The following is a 19,382-nucleotide window of genomic DNA, read 5'->3' on the forward strand; positions in this document are numbered from 1 at the left end:
CGTGCGGTCACAGCACCAGTGGTTCACTCAGAACATCGCTGTAGCCTCTTTCTCCTAAGTCCTGTTCCTTTCTCATTTTCCAGGAAAAAAAGGCACAGCGTTTCTCATTCCCTCTTGGCACACCCTGAGGGGACACTGGTGTTCCAGGGAACGCAATCCGGGAATTGTTGCTGCAGTCTTAAGCGTGTGCACACCTTGCGTAGGATAGAGTTTACACACGTGTAGGATGAAAACCCACACAAATATCACTGCCAGCGGACTCATCTCACTAAAAAAAAAAAAACACTGCTCTGCACGTGACACTCCGCTGCTCAGCAATCCCCGGGTCAAACAGCTGCCCGGCGTTCAAGGCCTTCCCCGATTTGGCCTCACCCGGTAAAATAGAAAACACAAGGGCCGCCTCCTGGGCACACCTTCAGTTCGCAAGTGCCAGAAACCCCCCGCAGCCAGTCTCAGCAGAAAGGAACGTGCTCTGCCCGGACGTCGAAGACGCCGAGCAGGCGGGGCACACCGCGAAGCCAGCTCCCTTTTGGCTTTCTGCGAGCGGTTCCGGTCACATGACCGCGTGGACCAATCACCGCTGGAGGCGGGGCGGGGCGATTGGCCAGGCTGCGTCATGTGACCGCGCCAGGCGGGGCCGAGCCTGTCGGGGAGGCCGGAAGGCGGCGGCGAGTGGGCCGAAGTTGGCTGCACCTTGGGTAGGTTCTCCCCTGGGGCGGACGGGAAACCTGCCTGGGCTGGTTGGGGTGAAGGTTAGGTCCGTGGAGGTTCGCGGGGGGCCGAGGGCTTTACCTACACCAGTGAGCCTGGCCCTGCAGCCGCCGGGGTCCCAACCCCCTCCCGCGCCTGGGCCTCACGCACCGTTCCCGGTTTTAGTGTCCGCGATGGCCGCCCTCGGGGCCTCACCTCGCTGTCCCGGCCCCGCGCCAGCCTCGCCGTTATGGCCCGCCTGGTGCTCACAGGGCTCCTGCGGTGGTCCTGTGCCGTCACTGCACATTGCCGGGGTCTCTGTCCTGTTCTGCCCGCCTGTGTGGTCCCCGAGGCCAGGACGGCTGCTTAACCATCTCTCCGTTCCTGCAGCGCTTGGCGATGGGGGTGCTCTGTAAACATGTGCTGATTATCTGACTGATGGGAAGTCGGAATTTTCTGCAACATCCAGGCCTCCCTGAACGGATGTCCTCAAGGCAAGGCAGACGTGGGGAAGCCCGTCTTTGACAACAAGGCTAGCCCTTCAGGTGGGCACAGCGTGCCGTTGGTATTCGGTCTCAAAGGCAGTCGGGCAGGAACAGTCCAAGCCCCATTTAAAAGAAAAGTGAAAATGTTGCCTGCGGGGTCTCTTCCCAGCCCCTCTCCCTTGCCCGCCTCCCCCAGGAGAGGCCCCAGAAAGTCCAGGCTTGTTTTTCCAAGCTGCTCCGTAACTAGAGTTGACCATGCCACAGTATTCCGGCCAGTGAGAGTTAAGGGGAAGTCTGCTAAGGAGCTTCTGGGAAAAATGTTTTCTTCCTGATAGGAGAGCCCGAGAGTCTGGTGTGAGATCTCAATGCCTGGAGCTGATGCAGCCGTCTTCTCCCCGTGAGGAAACGGCCAAGAGAATCTCGGAGATGCCAACCCAAAGTCGTTGGGATGATACAGTCCCTACCTCTCTGTGGAGGTATTGCTGTGATTAAAAAGAAAGAAAGAAAAAAAGCCCTTCTTTGTTTAAGCCAGTTATGCAGTGGCTTCCATTCTTGAAAGTAAAAGTGTTCCTAACTAATAAACCGAGTCGCGGAAAGAAGGACAGAGGCCTGTCTTGCTTGCAGATTTCTAGGAAACCTTGTCTTCATGATGACGACCAGTGCGATGGAACACCAGCACAACGTGCCATCCTGCTCAAAGGAAAAAGTAACGTTGAAACATTTTATGCAAGATCCACTTCATTTTGTGACATCTTTCTCAGTCCCCTCTTACTTCAACCTCTTATCACCATAATCGCCAGTGTGTGGGAGTAAACAAGGATGTGATCGGAGAAAATGTGGGGAAACAAGCCTGGAAATGCAGCCTTCACACCGCCAACCTAGCCCACCACTCCTTTAAGAGGCATCAGCTCTGTCCGAGTGCTCTCCAGGGATTTCCCTGCCTCCGTGGCACTGTTACCGTAACCGCGTAGCCAGCAAAGCCCTCAGTTCTGTCGAAAACATCCCTTGCACCTATGTCTGCCCTCCCTACTGTCGAGGAAACACCGTGCCCCAGGGTGAAGGAAACGCAGTCTGTCCTTGGTGAAAATTAGCCTTCGTGAAGTCCGCAAAGAGTTCATAACATGCAGCCCAGAGTGCGTTTGGAATCACCTTTGACTGCAGACTCTTAAAGTGGACAGACAGCTGTGCTTCTCCCAATCCATCAGAGCCCCTCTGCGTTTACGCATCTCAGGTGTGGAGAGAGGGAACCCAGGAATTGAATCACCCAGGGTCGTTTCGGGTGCTTATCAAGATCCGTGGTGTCCCCCCTGCACTGCCCTGTCGTCTTATTATTATTATTGTTATTATTATTATTTCTTCTAACTCATGGAAAACTTCGAGCATATGTAACAGTAGAGGGAATCGTAGAAAGAGTCCCCATGCACCCACCACTCAGCTTCAACAACCTTCAAGGCCAATCTTGTTTCACTCTGTCCTCTCTTGAATTATTTTGAAGCAAATCCTAGACATTTTATGATTTCACCCAGAAATGTTTCAGCATATGTCTCTAAATGTTGATAATTACCTTAAAAATAACTATAACGAGGGGTGCCTGGGTGGTTCAGTCGGTTAAGCATCCGACTTCCGCTCAGGTCGTGATCTTGCGGTCCGTGAGTTCGAGCCCTGCGTCTGGCTCTGCGCTGACAGCTCAGAGCCTGGAGCCTCTTCAGATTCTGTGTCTTTCTCTCTCTCTCTGACCCTCCCCCATTCATGCTCTGTCTCTCTCTGTCTCAAAAATAAACGTTTGGGGCGTCTGGGTGGCTCAGTCGGTTAAGCATCCGACTTCAGCTCAGGTCACGATCTAACAGTCCGTGAGTTCGAGCCCTGTGTCGGGCTCTGGGCTGATGGCTCAGAGCCTGGAGCCTGCTTCCGATTCTGTGTCTCCTTCTCTCTCTGCCCCTCCCCCATTCATGCTCTGTCTCTCTCTGTCTCAAAAATAAATTAAAAAAAAAAACGTTAAAAAAGAAAAAAAAATTAAAAAAAATAAACGTTAAAAAAATTAAAAAAAAATACAATGATCACACCTTAAAGATTAAAAATAATTCCTAATGTCATCAAATATCCTGTCAATATTCAAATTTTCCTGATTGTCCCATAACTTCCTTTGCCTGATTATTCAAATCAAGATTGGAAATAACCATACTTTGTGATCAGTTGATTTTCCTTTTAAGTCTCTTTTGGTCTACAAGTCCCCCTCTCCCTCATTTTGTTTTTTATGTGTATTTTTAGAGAGACTGGTTGTCCCATAGAGTTGCTTGTAGTCTGGATCTTGATGATTACATTTCCACAGTGTTGTTCACTGTATTTTTGTAAATTGATAGTTAGGTCTAGGAGTCCAGTCAGATTCAGGTTGGATTTTTCCGGCAAGAGTATAGCAGGGCTGGTGTGCTGTACTTCCTTGGAGGACCGTATGTCCAGCTCCTCTCTTTCTATGATGTTAGCAGCCGCTGGAGAGTAGATCCATGTGTTTGCTAGAGGTTAAAACATGGGGATATTCTATCATTTCTTCATTTATGAGCTAGAATACTTCCATAAGAAGTTACTCACCCTCATCTACTGTGTGGTAATCCTGAGGTGTAGTTTAATAAGAAAAGCACAATAGATGTTTGATTCTTTCCTGTATTGACTGGTTTTCAAAGTAATAAGTTGGTTCTCCTAGCATTCTTCAAAGGCGACCAATGTGTTTTGGGTTTTCTTTTTAATCTTTTTCTTTGGATATCACTATGAATTCGTAGGTTGAAATCTACCTGACACAATTCACTTCACTACAGTTATTATCCTAGCGGGTGTGAGAGTTGGTCCGTATTGGCCAGTGGGAGCCTCTTCAAATTCACTCTTCAGCCTTCTGGTAGGACCGTAGATGTCTTTGATGACTTCCTTGCCACTTGGGTGACAAGATGCCCCGAGTTCATCTGGTACGTTTCCTGCTTCGGACCTGGTACCAGCCATTTGTCCTAGGAGCCCTGCTTTTAGGAGGCACAATCGAGGGACCAGGAGAGGGGTCTACTTTTGATTCTAAGACAGAAGCCAGAGTTTTAGGACCCAAGAGGCAGCTCACCAACAAAAGAGCTACTCCATAGTCCTCTGTTCCCTTTGTCTTTTGCCCAGGACGATGCTAAACAACATTCAGATGTTACCAACACTGGCCGGCCAGCTCCTTTCCTTTTTACTCAGAAATCTGAGCGGTTTCAGAGCAGCCCCTCTGTGACAGGGGATGGGGTGGAGGCAGGAGACTTGGACACATTTGCAGGCGGCTCAGCACCGAGCTCTGAGGGCAGTTGCGTCAGAGGGTGTGACTTGACGGACAGTGGTCGCTTCCAATCAAACTCTCTACCTCATGGGAGGTGGGCTTACTGTTCCATTTCTTGCTAGGAATATTAAGCACAATTTCTGGGCAAAGAGCAAATTCTCACAAGAATTCTGCAAACATTATGTGTTCTATCTCTGCCAACTGGGTCATTTATCTTTCTGGAAAAGATACCGACAGGACTTGGAGACGTTTACATAATGAAAAAAATAGATGACAGTCAGAGGAAACTCCTCACTTACGGTGAATGAAGGGGAGGGACTTGGGGTGTTCCTGAAGTGGACTTTGGCTCGGTCTCAGAACAGTCACACTCAGCGGAAGGGGGATTTCGGGATGCCGGCATAAAAAAAAATTAGCTTCGGAAACAATGTCTGGGAAATATTGACTCACGAACTCTTGCAAGGAATATAATGAAAAATGAAAACTCTGAGAAAGTTTGAGCAAAAATTCAATTCTCAAAGTTACATGGAATAATGTTAACATTGGTTGTTGTTTTTTTTCTCTTCCCTAGTATCAGGAGTAGGTTCAGAAAAATATTAAGTTCCCTGTGACCATTTAAAAAAAAAATAAACCAGTGGTGTGATTCAATGCCAAGAGCACATCAGGGACCAGAGCTGTAAACCCGGCTCACTGACCTGCTGCGTGATCCTGGCCGGTCCACATCCCTCCTTGGGCCTCCGACTGCCCCTCTGTGCCACACAGAGGACAGAGGCTGGACTGGCCGCGTGGGATCCGCCAACGAGAGCCCGCCGTGTCCACCCATAAGGAAATGGTTAAGTCGACCACGATAAGCCCAATCATGGAATTCTCTCCAGCTGTTAAACAGAATGAGGTAGTCATATGTGTGCTGGTGTGGAAAGATGTCCAAGCTATGTTAAGTTTAAGAAGAAAATGAGTGATGATCTAGTTTTATGGGAAAAAATAAAAACTATATGCTTAGCCCTTTCCAGGAAAAACAAAACCCTAGATGAGACACACCAAACCGTTAATAGCAGTTACCTCGGAGGACTGGCCTTTTTTACTCATTATTTCTGTATCATTGGAATTCATTTAGAATGGGCATGTATCACTTTTGAAATTTTAAACACGTTTTTCATTTAAAAAGTGAGAGAGTCGGACCCTCTAGGTGTGGGTTGGAACCCATGAATCTGAATTTTTATGAATTTTTTGTTTTCTAAGTGATTTCAGATAGAACGACTGAACCAATGTCCTCGAGTTCTCTTGCAGCTCCAAGACTTGACCCCCGCCCCCCCCAAGTTCATTTGACTTGTGACCTTGGAAATAGGAAGAGAAGGACCAAACAAGAAAAGGAGACAGCAAGACAGAAGGCATAGTATTGGAGGCACGAACAATGACAGCACTGTTTCGGCTCCCCGTTTCCAGCGCCCCCTTCACACAGGTGCCCCGTGAGACACACACAGCAGTCCTGGGGCAGGACAGGCATTACCGGTGTCCCCGTTTGCATGAAGACACTCAGGCTCAGAGTGGTTAAGTCGCCCAGCTGATAAATGGCGACCATTTACAACCTCAGGCTGTCTGGCCCCGGAGCCAGTGCGTTTTCCCCTGCATCCGCCATCAGGGACGTGAAATGTTTTCCTTACTATGGCCATCAAGGATTGTGTTTGTGGTTTAATGGTATCGATGGGAAAAGGGGGGGGAAGGAGGGAGGAAGAAGGCATGGCATAACTGACGTTTACTAAGGGCTCTCTGTGTTCCAGGCCCTGTGCTAAGCGCTTTTCGTAGCATTGCTTTTAATCCTACAGTAGGCAGCCGGGAAGGTACTGTTTTCACCCCCATTTTACAGATGACCAAACTGAGGCTCAGATTAAATAACTTTGCCCTAACTGAATAAAAGTTGGTAGTGGGACTGAACCCAGGTCTTCCAGCTGAAGGCAAGCCAAGAGCAGGGAGGTGGGGAGAAGGAGAGGTGGAAACGTTGCTCAGGCTCCACGGGGCGCCTGTGTCTCAGGGCTGTCATCGCCCCACACAGCAAGAGTCCCGGGGGCCTTCGTGAAGGAAAGCGCAGCCTTACCGCCCGGCCCAGCCGTGCCGGGATGCGAGCCAGCCTCCCTCCCTCTCGTGGTGGATTTCCTTTGCCTACGATGATAGGTATCCAGTTTCACCAAAGGTCCCCAGCTCCGGGATCTGGTTTTAATCAGGAGCTGCAGCTGAGCCCTAGCGCGGTTGTCCTCGGTGAGGCCCAGATGGAGCCCAGCCACCTTCTCGTCCCCAGAGGTCTCCTGGAGAAAGAGCTTTGGCCTTGGGTAGTGGCCCTCTGGAGGCGCTGTTCAAGGCCCCTTCCTCTGGGCGGTGTCTCCAGCGGCTGGGCAAAGGGACACGGACAGAAGATCCAGGGGATCCAGCCAACAGCCTCTCATGACCAAAACGGAGGGCTCACGTTCCTCTGTGATCGTCGCACTGTGGTGCTCTCCCCTGCACGTCCTCCGCCAGCCTGGAAGGGCAGCTTGGCCAGACCTGCTGCTCTGGTGGAGTCGGTCTCAGGCCAGATGACACAGACGAGGAGTCACATCGGGACAGCTGTGTGGCCATGTCTGAGGCAGAAGCCATGAACCTGTGGGCACACGAATAACTTCTGGCGTATCGCCGCCAGTTCACGGAGAAGTAGGCGTTTGAACTAGGAGACAAAGGGTAAGGTGGGTTCACGCAGTACTGAAGCGCCAGGTCAAGGGAAGTGTGGTGGACTTGGTGGCACCCCAGCAGTAGTCCACACGGCCGCCTCCACCTGAATTAGATAAAGGGGCCCCTTCTGGGCAGACACAGAAGGCATCCCGTCCCCTGACTGTGCAGTGCGCGAAGTGTGCAACTGGGCCGTGACAGCTAAATTTTGTCTTCCTTTCACGTTTTCTTTCTCCCTTCTGGTTGTGGAATCCCCCCCCCCTTTTTTTTTAAATGAAGTGATTCTGTGTGGCTACAGTGAGGCTGACTCTTAACCCCGATCTGGGGTCAGCATTTGATCCCGTCAAAGTCAGTCAGAATACCGCATCTTCATGGGCGGGGTGATTGGTTCTGGGAAGGGCATGTGATCCAAGTTAGGCCAATTAGAACCCTCTTTGGGGCTGCAGTCCAAGCCTTCAGGAAAGAGATGCCCTCTTTTGACTTTTTTGGTTTGCCGGCTCTGAGTGTTAGTTAAGCCTGGAGCTTTCGAGCCTTCGGGTGTTACTTTTGGGGAGACGCTGTCTGAGAATGAAGCCAACACAGAAAAATACACAGCTGAGAAACAGAGAAAGTGAGAATTCTGGTATTGTTTGATACTCTTTAAACTCGCTCCTAGAACATTCCAGTTACAAGAACCAGTAATTTCTCTTTTTTGTTTAATCTAGTTTGAGTTTTTATGCCTACAATCAGAAGAACTAACCATTATGGAAAGAATTGCTGGGATTCAAGCCAGTGGACCCAGAGCCTTTAGTGCTTTGAAAACCCAAACCAAGAAAGCTCTGGCTGGGGGCCTCGAGGCTTTCTACATTGAGAGCCGGGGATGAGAACATAGGGGTGGGGACCGGATGGGGCTCCACTCGCAGCCCTGCCCAGGTGGCAACTCCCTGTGCGCTCACTGCCGCCCCAGAGCCAGGGGAGGGGGCCAGGCAGCTGGGACGTGGGCTGGCTACTCCACCCACGATGGGGCTGAGCCTCAGCTGAGGGGCTGGTGTCTGAGTTTGGGGCGCAGCAGGGCCCCGGTGTCTGGGGAGGACCAAGGGCAGACAGCTGCCTAGTGAGTCAGCAGGAAGACCGTGTTTGGTGAGCTCCTGGGAAATCTGATGCTCTCGTTTCGTGTAAGGCAGTCCACTCTCATGCCCCTGGGCCTTTGTATGTGCCCATCCCTCCGCCTGGGACACCCTCCCCACTTTGTCATCTGACAGACCTCTAGTCTGCCTTCGAAATTCGGCTTGAGGGACACCTGGGGCATGTGTGAAACCGCGGGTGCAAACTGCCCGCCTCCTCCGTCAGGAGGCGTGCGTATGTCCTCATGCCTTGGTCGGGTTGGTCTTCTGACATTGACTTTGACCGGCCCTAAGTGTGCGAGGTGATGCTGTGTCTCCTGAGGCTCAGTCCGTAAAGGCCATGCGGCAACCACCGTGCTCACTCGGGGCACTTGTTCTGGAGTCCCGGAGACGCCATGAGCCCGAGACCATGCTGGGGAGCCCACACGGGGCCCCTGTGGTTGACACTTCCAGCCGGGCCCACTCTTCACACAGACTCATCTTGCCCAGACATCACAGAGCAGGGTGGGCACAGCCCCACGGTGCCCGGTCCATATTCCTAAGCCACAGAATCTGCAAGCACACGGAGGCTGCTCTGGAGCAAGAGGTGACTGGAACTTGAGCCTTGACTCGTCCAGGAAAACTTCAGTGTGTTTTCCTCGGTTTTTCTTCTCTCCCCGGAGTTCCTCACGCGTTGCTCGGGCAGAGCCTTGACCAGCTGTAATTGTTTCATTACGTGCCTGTCTCTTCTGCTGGACCGCGAAGTCCCAGGGAGGTCAGGGACCAGGGAATAGGAGGTAGGGACGTGTGTCCGTCTCCATGCCCGGGGGCTGCACTTAGGAAACACTAGCAGAGGGAGAGGGAGACAGGGTGGCTTGGGGAAGCTCTGTGCAGGCCCCGCCAACACAGGCAGCAGGACACACGCAGGCAGGGGAGCGCTACGGGACCCTACCGGACCCTAGAGGTGACACTCTGTACTGGGGGTCACGGTGAGGCCCCCGGCAGGATAACCTGAAGCCAGCGAGGTAAACGCCAGCCGCAGGCTCCCGTCTGCACGACCGTGGGCGGCATCAGTGGAGTGGCCTCCGCCATGTGGTGAGGAGAGATCTGGGGCCAGGAGCCCTGCCTGGGTCATCTCCTGGACTCCCCTTAGAAACAAAGGCATGAGGGGCACCATTCGGCCGTGGATCTGGTTGTCGTGATCCTGCAGGGCACCCAGTGAGTGGACTGCTGAGCAGAGGCTGTGCCAACAGCTCATCTGCCGACAGACTGGAGAGCCCCGCCTCGAAGGAGCTGCAGGCTCAGGCCCAGGGAGTTTGTCAGTTTCTTCTCTCCGGACGCGCACTCGGAATTTAGTCAGAAAGGAGTCCCGTGAACGTGGTAGCGGACGGTTCACCCCACTGCGCACCTGCCTTGAGTTCGGAGGGAGCTGGCCAGGCGGGTCTCCACCCGGATCTCGAGACAGAAGGGCTGGCCCCGCGGAGCCCACGTCCCAGGCCGGCCCTGGCCAGACACGTGGGCGCCCTCATTGGAGCCTTGAGTGGCCGGTGAGGTTTCGGGACGGGGACACTTGAAGACAAGGAAGAGGGGACTCGTGTTTTAGCCAGAAGCTGTTTTACAGTTGTTGGCACTTTACCCTCATTGCAACTGATGAGATATTCACGGTCCTGCCTCGTAGCCAACCAAGCTGCGGTGGACGGGTTTCAGTAAGGGGTGCTGCAGCCCATTTGGGGTCCCCTGAGGGGTGGGGGGGTGGGCAGTGTGGATGGGCAGAGACCCCTGGGCCGGTGGCCCCGCTGCTCCTGTCCCCCAGTGAGAGACCTGGGTGAGCCTGACTCTGTGGCCCACAAGCTGCACCCTGGCGCTCCCGGAGCCCGTCCGGTAAGCAAGGGTTTCAGGTGGACCTTCCATTGCCCCCCACGCGGAGTGGTGAATGCAGAGCGTGTCTGCGGGCCACCCGAGGCTCCGGGCTGCGAGCGGGCCTCTGTGAAACGGGCTGTGAGATGGTGGGGCAGGATGCGTCCCCTCCAGCTCGTGCTCCCCCCTCTGCCCTCACCCAGCCCGGCGGGGAGAGGGGCGGTTTGAGGAGGACACTGGCGGAAGAGGCAACAAGAACTGCTGCGCTGTCCCCCGGGGGCCGTTACGGGAAGTGTGGGGGGAGATCTAGCGGGCGGGATATTTTCCAGTGAGAAAACACAACAGCCTTGCCCTTTCCAGTGGACCCATTGTGAATGTCAGGCAAGCATCTTGCTTCAAATAGGCCGTATGTGCTCATGGTGCAAAATTTAAAAGCCCCGAGGGGTCCCTAACATAAACTAGGTCTCCCTCCAGATCCCTGACTCCTGGAAGCAAGCCCTGTTAGCACCTCTTATGTGGCCCCGGGGAGGTTCTTTGCATTTCCTGAAGACACTTGTCGTGCCGCCTCCCAGCTGCACTCCGTGCGCCCTCCTGCTCTCCTCCATACCCCAAGAGGCCGATCCTTACAGGCCCCCCGTTTCCCAGGCTCCTGGGGCAGCCACTTGGGCTTGGGCTCAGCGGAGGCGAGGCCCGGCGGGAGGTCTGGGGTAGGGGGGAAAAGCCCTCGCTTCCCCTTCTCTCCGCGTTGGGCGGCCTCTCCAGCCGCAGCTGTGTGTCCTCCAGGGATGGGGGACGGCTCTGCAGCCCCTCAGCTCTGCCCGCAGCCTCGTTCTGCTTTGCCCTCCGTTTAGGGTACAGCGGCTTCCCCTGTGGCCCGTGCCGGGGCTGCCCCCCCACCCCCGGCTGGCCTCCTCAACTCTGGTACCACCTGCCCAACCCAGTTTCCTGAATTGAGTTCTCTCGGCCCGAAAAACCTTGAATGGAATCTGTTTTTCTAATCAGACTGATTCCCTCTTTCTTAAAGCTCGCGGTTAACTGCAAACTCTCACAGATTCACCTAAGTATTTCCCTTTTTGTCCACCCAAACTGTGACTTTTAAACATGGTTCTGCATCTTCCTTCTGTGTTTACTGATGCACCTTGTAGGGTTGTTGTTACTTTTTTGTATCAACATAGAGCTCCCTGTGTTTTTTAATGGCCGCATAGGGTTCCTTTTGTTTGAGCAGTCCCCATGATGAACGTGGAGACTTTTTCTAGGTTTTGCTATTAAAAATAACTTCTGGGTGAACATCCCTGGGCACAACTCACGTCATCCGTGCGGAGGTCTCTCCTCAGGACACATATCTAGGAGGAGAAGTGCTGAGTGGGCACATTTGGGATTTTGACAGATGACAGCTTAGCTTGCCCCGCAGAAAAACCGCGTGGACGCACAGCCCCCCCCAGGAGACGTGCCAGCCCGAGCAGGCCCTGCGTTGAGAGATTTGTGAGCCCCGGGGGGTGTGTAAGTGTCTCGAATACTTGTCACGTGAAATCAGTACATGGAGAAGTGCCATGGGCGGCTCTGCCACCGACAGGCTCGACCAAGTCCCTTGGATTCCATGATCTCGGAGACCCTCCCGCTCCTACCACCTGGGATCACGGCTCCCACACCTGGCAGAACATCAGAGTCACTGGGAGAGCTTTAAAGATGACGGACCCTGGACTCCATCCAGGGATTCGGCTGCAGTGGGCCCAGGGTGGGAGCTGTGGTGGACTGTGAGCCACCACCCTGAGCCACGGCAGGGACAAGTGACTCTCCCCCAGCTGCTGGGAGGTGGGGTGCACCGCCGTTGGCCCAACATGGGAAATAGCTCTGCTGGAGAGAGCAGCCCTGCCCAAGGTCATGTCACTTTCCTGGGCTGATTGCACCCACTAACCAGTCCACATGGGGTGGACCCCATTACACCAAGGGGACCTGGCCCCCTTACGCCAACTCGGGACAGCTCAGAATGGCACATGGGGTAAGTGAGGCCTCCGCGGAGCTCAGTCTTCCCCCTCTGCCCAATCCTGATTCCCTCCTGGCTCTTCCATGAGTACTGATCCCAAAGGCACTTCCCTGAACTCCATCTCGGAGCAGGCTACCCTGTGACGAGGCCCCGGAACCTGTAGTTCAAAACTACAAAGCCCTCTGCGCCCGCCGGGGTGACGTGACCTGTCACTTCTGCCCGCTGTGAAGGTTACTGTGGGTGTCTGAGATCTTCACGTTGCTACTTTCTTGGTGCTATAGACACCTTCTCAGAATGTTCGTAAATATGTGAAATATATGGGTTATGGATGAAATCATTATTTTGAAATACGGTTATCGGCATTATTTTTTTAATTGCAATGTGGTATCTCTTTATTAGCCCATCAACTGAGGTCCAGCAGTGCGTCTGACAGCTACCATCGTGGTGAAGCCGCAAAGAGCAGAAGCCGTATCTTAAGGTACCTACAGCAACTGTAGCGTGATATGAACCCTCAGTGATTTCTGTGGGGACAGAACCCGGGGCTGCTAGTGCGGCTGGCTTGTTGGCCGCGTTCATAATGAAGGGAAATGCTCAATTCGTCTAGAGGTTCAGGGAGATAAAGGTGTCCTTGTTTGTTGTGATCTAAGTCCACACCCCCCCGAAATTCTGTCTGCAAATCCCTGCTCCTGTCGGTGACCTCCAGGAAGCCAGTGGGTCCCTTGGCCTTGTGGGTCCCTTGGTCTAGCATGTGTCTTGCCGTAAATCTCCAGGTGGGTTCTGCTGCCGGCCTGAGGGCAGGTTTACAAACAAGGAGTGGTCGGGATGTCCAGGGGCCTCTGCGGAGCAAGTGGAGCCTAGGGCACCGCCGAGCAGCACAGACGGAGCCCATGTTTCCCAGTTACGCCCAAGCGAGGCACCGTATTGTTTTCCAGATCATCCAGAGGGAATGCCTGTTCCTCCTGCTGGGGGTTGAGCCTCCTGTACTTCTGGCTCTGATGCTGCATGAAAGGCCGGCTATTTCCCGCCCTGGGGGGACGGCCCTCAGTCTAGGCCCACAGCAAAGGCACTGGCTGTAAATCAAGGGCAGAATCCATTCAGGGTGTGCTAACTCCTTCACGCCTCTAAGTACTTGATCCTGATCATGGCTTATCTGCCCTGAGCTGTAACTCAGAAGCTGTGTAATTGGGGGGGGGGGGGGGCAGTATTTGCTGAGTGTCTTCACAAGGGACAGAAGAGGCAGAGCCCTGAGGGTGGCTGCAGGTGCCCTTGCTGGCTAAAGCGCATGCCCATCCCCCCAGGGCCACCTTGCTCTGAGCAGTGTCGTGAGAAGGACATGTCTCCCTCCAGCCCCATCACCTACTAGGCAGTGACACTAGGAAATCATTCACGTCTTTTAGCCTCGGTGTTCTCACTTCTTTAAAAAATTTTTTTTACTCTTTATTTACTTTTGAGAGAGACACAGACAGAGTGTGAGCGGGGGAGGGGCAGAGAGAGAGGCAGACACAGAATCCGAAGCAGGCCCCAGGCTCCCAGCTGTCAGCACAGAGCCTGACATGGGGCCCAAACCCACGAACTGTGAGATCATGACTTGAGCCAAAGTCGGAGGCTCAACTGACTGAGCCCCTCGGGCGCCCCCTCAGTGTTCTCACGTCCACAACAGGACAATGGTGCACTGTGGCCCGTCTCACAGCGTTGTTGTGGGGCCTGAGTGAGAGCAGGTGAACACTGGCCTCTCGTGAAGTGAATTCACACAGATGGGAGGATACAGATGCTTCTGGGAAAGCAGGGCCGTGGTATACGGATGTGCGTGTGGTCAGCGTTCAAAGGGATCTGGCCTCCCGACCCCACTCGCCGGTGTCCAGCCTCCGTCTAGCCATTCCGCTTGGCACAGGGCTGCGGAAAGCGTGCCTTTTTATAGTGTGCACGGTGTCCCTGCCTGCCCTTGCAAACAGGCCACGTTCAGCCGGAGGGTGGGAAATGAGCCTTCTGTTCTGTAATGGGCTCTCATAGCTCTTAGACCATAATGGGGACATGGCTGCGACCATCTCATTGCTATTATCCACAGAGATGACTTTTCAAAAACAGCAGATGGGTATTTTTTCCTTCTAACAGCTTACTACACGGTGAGTGCAGCTGCAGCCCAGAGGGCAGACTGTCTGCCAGCGAAGCGGCCGTGACCTGGCTGCGTGTCAGAGGGATGTCCACACTTGCCCTGTGGTACGCTCGCAGGCTCGAAGTCTTTCTCCTGACTCCGTGGGTCCTGAATATCCTGCTATTTTCAGCACAAAAACCCTGGTCTCTCTGACACCCGACACGGAGGACAGTCACCCAACGTAGTTACTGGGACACGGGGGTTGGGGTAGATAGCGGTAAGCTCTCTGCAGGGGCTGATGCCGCGGAGTCCACGTCTTCTGCACCAAATGGGCGTCCTTCAGACTCAACCCCCTTGAAATCCACCGCAGTTTGGAGACCAGCAGAGGCAGGGCTGGAGAAGGCGTCAGCAGGGGAGGCCCCTTCTTCCAGCTCCACCCCCGGAGCCAGAGGCCAGGCGGGGGCCTAGAGGGGGCCTTCTCCCCAACGTGGGACACACAGCTCAGCCCCCCACCCCCCACCAGGCACTCCTTTCCAAGCCATCCTGGTGCAGAGCATGTGGTTCAGAGTACCAGTGCTGGGGTCAGGGTGGATGAGGGTTCGCCACCCCGCCCCCCTCCAGGAGCTCTGGTCCCATCTCATCGGCTGTAAGATGAGGTGACAACCACGCCTCCTTCCAGGGCTGGCATAGGACTGCCTGGCTGGGTGCAGGAGAACCCATAGCGCCCAGCTGCCACACCGCGCGTGCTCAGGCTGGGGTGGCGTTAGTGACAAGCCCACCTGCTCCTGGAGGCCTTTGCCTTTGTGGGTTTTGGATGGAGACCCAGCGGGGACACCTGGTTACTAGTCTTTGTGGGTTTTGGATGGAGACCCAGCGGGGACACCTGGTTACTAGTCTTTGTGGGTTTTGGATGGAGACCCAGCGGGGACACCTGGTTACTAGTCTTTGTGGGTTTTGGATGGAGACCCAGCGGGGACACCTGGTTACTAGTCTTTGTGGGTTTTGGATGGAGACCCAGCGGGGACACCTGGTTACTAGTCTTTGTGGGTTTTGGATGGAGACCCAGCGGGGACACCTGGTTACTAGTCTTTGTGGGTTTTGGATGGAGACCCAGCGGGGACACCTGGTTACTAGTCTTTGTGGCTTTTGGGACCCAGCGGGGACACCTGGTTACTAGTCTTTGTGGCTTTTGGGACCCAGCGGGGACACCTGGTTACTAGTCTTTGTGGCTTTTGGGACCCAGCGGGGACACCTGGTTACTAGTCTTTGTGGGTAAGAGGCTGCAGTTTCTCCTTGGGGTCAGCCTCTTCCTTTGTGAGTTGTTGGGGCACATGTGGGTGGCCTGGGTTGGGCCCTGCTATCCCTGGGCCTTTTCTGTCTCTGGGTTCATTTTTTCACACCTGCACTTCTCTGGCCCCTCAGCAAGTACTTACTGAGCCCCTACCACACAGGCCCTGCGCGGGGCAAGGAGACAGCACAGAACAAGAGGATATGGTCTGTGCCCACAAGGGCCCGGTCAGGGCCCCCTCGAAGGCTACATGTCCTCTCTCGATCGAGCCTCTGGGCAGGCCCCGCTGTGGACACCCCAGGCAGGTTGCCAACAAGTAGGAGTTCAGCTCTGTGCCAGGCCCAGTGCTGGGCTGGGTGCTGAGGCTGCACAGGCAGGGCCCCCGCCCAGGAGATGGGGGGTGGGGTAGGTACACCCTGCTGAGGGAGCCCCGAGGAATCATGCCTCACCCAGATGGGCTGAGCCCTGAAGAAGGGGTGGTTTTCCAGGGGAAGCCTGAGGGCAGTCCAGGCAGAAGGAACAGCAGATCCAAGGGGCTGGAGGTGTCCAGGCTGCGTGCGGGGGGATCCAGAGAGCAGTGAACAGAGGTGGGCGGAGAACCTTCAAGGGCCTATGCTGTGAATTTGGATTTTATCCTGGAAACTGTGAGACTCAGAGACATTGAAGGAGTGTCAGGTGACCAGTGTTACATTTTGGGATGGTCACTCTGGCTGCAGCGTGGAGGGGGTGGAGGCAGGGGTAGGGGAAGGACGGAGACGGGGAGCCACAGACCAAGGAGGGTGGTGGGGGGGGGGAGGAAGAGGAGGTCAGGACCTGGGGGCGGGGAATGCAGTGGGGGGGGGGCGGGGTGCCCCCAGGAGGCTGGCTGGACCACAGGGCGGTCGGGGCCCCTGGCAGGCGATGGGGGCACAGGACCCCAGGCCGGGGGACCAGCGGGCCGCAGAGGAGCTGGCTGTGTGGCGTTGGCAGCCTACTGGTAAAGTAGAAACATCAGGTTTAGGAAAGATACTGGGAATGACAAGGACAGAGGACTGAGGCAGGACACCACTCAGGAAACCTGTGTTCTTCCCATTGGAGGGTGGTGCACGCTCATGGTACAAACCGTGCCTGGTGTTTCAGGGCCCGCCTGGTTGTCAAGGAGACTATTCACTTACTAATTATTTATTGAGGATTTGCTATGTGCCGGGCCTGACACTAGGTCATTCTTTCATTTTCCCCGCAATTTTATTGCGGCATAATTTCCATATCATAAGATTTATCCGCTTCAGGAATACAATTCAGTGGTTTTAATAAATATGTTGAGTTATAGAACCATCACCTTTGGGGACACTTCCAAAGGGAGAGGTTGCTCCTAATCCCCAGTCCCACCGCTAGCCCGGGCAAGCACTGGTCTGTCGTGTCTCTGCGGTGAAGCCCGGCTTCACTGTGCCCCTCTAATCACCCAGTTTGGGTGGTTCCTCACGGTGCGAGCCCTCTTGTCCCTCAGGGCCACTCACGCTCTGCGCACCCCTAGCAACCCCTGGCCCTTCAACAGCCCGGTGCCAACGCCCAACACCCACCTGCTATTACTGCCAACCAGTGCCAGCGTCTGAAGCCAGCACCCCAAATCCACATCCGTCCCATCACCAACAGCTCCTCCGAGAACCAGCCAGGCCTTTGCTGCCTGGTAGTTGCAGCTCTGTCCCACCCACACGTCTCCGTCCTCCCAACCCTCACCACCAACCAGCACCCAGGAGCCAAAGGAGCACAGGTCACGTGCTCTCTCCGCTGAAGAAGAATCGGGGCAGACCCCCACGTGCAGGCGGGCCCAAGAGAGAGAAGCGACCACCTTCCTTTCTCCCAGAGCCGCCGTCTCCCCCAGTAATCACACTTCAGTCTTGTGACCCCAGATGTCCAACGGGCCCTCAGGGTCACCAAGTAAACGTTTCCCTGCGGCCCTAGGACATCTGCAGCTCCCTGGACGCCCGTCACACGTTCCTTCCTCCCGACCCCCCCAGTGTCTTCTCCCACAGGCGCTCCTGCCCCGAGATGAGCCACCTCCTGGCTCCCGTCCCGCCGTCCCGCAACTGTCTGCTCTCATCCTGCACTACCATTTCCCATCTCGGCTGGGGTGCTCTCCTCGACGCCACAATCAAGCCATTTGTCTCCCCTCTCCCAGCAGAATGTCCCCAGAGCTCATCTAGATTCAATGTCCCCGCTCTTCTGTTTTACCGCCCACTCCGTCCTGGACCAGCTGCAGCGTTCTGAATCGGTGCCGTAACCAGATGCCCAAACTGTGGCCTCCGTGGGGCCAAAGGCCAGCTTTCTCAAAGACTCAGCAGTGGCTGTGCCACCACCGTCGTCAGTCTTATCCCTGCAGCCCCCAAACACCCTCCGTGTGCCGATGTGCTGATGACCACCTTTGCAGAACTCCAGTCCAAGAGCTCCGGACCCTACCCACCTTCCTAAATGATGTTCGTCTTGCGTACTGAAGTGGCATCTCCAACTTGCAGAAATACCGATTACAGAAATACTGCTAAAACTCTCCTTCAGCCTGCCCGGCCCCGACTTCCTTCACGGGTCAGCCGTGGCTCCGACAACAGAGCTCCGCTTCTGCCCGCGCATCCAATTCGTGTCTGCTCCCTCTCTTACCTCCCCTCTGACCCCCTCCCTGCCTCCATCGTCCGGCCTCTGGGAAACCACAGCCTCCTCCCCAAAGCTGCTGTCCTTCCTCCGCGTGGCGGCCAGAGTGAGCCTTGGAAAAGACCCCTCTTCAGGAGACACAAGCGTTCACTGGTTTCCTGCTTTGCTTGGAATAAAACGCCACCATGCCACCACCCCACCACGCCAGCCCCCTGCTTCTCCTTGGAATTCCTTCCTGGGGCCTTCAGGGCCTGCCTCCTCACTCACTCATCTCACTCCTCCAGGAAGCCCTCTCTGACCACTGCCACACCTCTCTGCTCACTCTGGAAGTGCCTAGTGTGCAGTTTTAAGCCCCGCTGGGACCCAGGCTCCTTGAGGACAAGCCCTCCGATTTGGTTTGTACTTTTCAATCCCCCAGCACCTAGAACAATGCCCAGCACACAGAGCTCAACTGTTGTTTGCCGACGGGCTCCTGAAGTGATGGAGCAAATTTATCAGTGAAGGATACGTTTGTGAGCACTGGGAACCCTCCCAGCACAGCCAGACCTGCCTGCCTGTGGTCTCTTGACAGTTTTAAAAAAAATTCTCGAATGCTGCCCTCCCCATCAATCAACCTCATGAGCTGGTCCTGTTTAACTCCCTTCCCTGCTAGCCTGCCACAGGCTGAGAGACAAACACCTCCCTCGTCCCCATTTGTCCCCTGCGATGTCAGACCTGCAGGAGTGGGAAGGGCTTGTGTGCTAACTCATCTCTGCAGGGAGACGTAAAATTTGCCCATAAATAAAACCTTCTGTCGTTCAGCTCGAACGTTAAATTTCATCGGTCTGTAGCATGTGTTTCATTATAGCAGACACCAACGCGTCCTTAAAATCGGAATTCTGGAACGCTGCCCTGGCTTGCAGAATTCCCACAAGGAGACTCCAGCGCGGCCTTGGAGACAGGCTCTGGACCTCACCTTCCAAAGTGGTCCTGGCAGCCACGTTTTGACTTCACGTGGCACTTCGTGCTGATTGAAAAAGTGGCATCAGGCGCTCTCATCTGCATCCAACTGCTTCCAGTCTGCAGGCTGGAAGCCAGTCCTGCGGCCAAAGCGGCTTGGAATTGGGTCCACAGTAAGTACCAGCAAGCCCGACAGACCTCCTCCGTGAGGTAGGAGGGCTCAGGAGAGCTGTTTCCTCGAACCGACCCCCCCCCCCCCCCCAGCTGGCTCCTGGCCTCCCCTCCCTCCCTTCCCTCCCTCCTTTGTTCTTGGCTGTACTCCAGAGATCACTTCTCAAAGGTTAAAATCTGCATAGCAAT

The 19,382-nt window shown here is 54.8% G+C and overlaps 1 long non-coding RNA gene across 2 annotated transcripts; it reads left to right on the plus strand.

Annotated features, from left to right (window-relative positions):
• Positions 1 to 632: 632 nt before the first annotated feature.
• Positions 633 to 18,902, plus strand: LOC125158985 (uncharacterized). Of its 2 annotated transcripts, none has more exons than XR_007149629.1 (4): positions 633 to 698; positions 12,481 to 12,559; positions 14,194 to 14,298; positions 17,623 to 18,902. It is a non-coding gene; the product is annotated as an uncharacterized LOC125158985 (long non-coding RNA). The 2 variants fall into 2 exon arrangements; XR_007149630.1 differs by having other exon boundaries at positions 14,194 to 14,204.
• The last annotated feature ends 480 nt before the right edge of the window (positions 18,903 to 19,382 follow it).

The sequence above is a fragment of the Prionailurus viverrinus genome, unplaced genomic scaffold (assembly GCF_022837055.1).
Source record: "Prionailurus viverrinus isolate Anna unplaced genomic scaffold, UM_Priviv_1.0 scaffold_40, whole genome shotgun sequence".
Taxonomy (NCBI): Eukaryota; Metazoa; Chordata; class Mammalia; order Carnivora; family Felidae; genus Prionailurus; species Prionailurus viverrinus.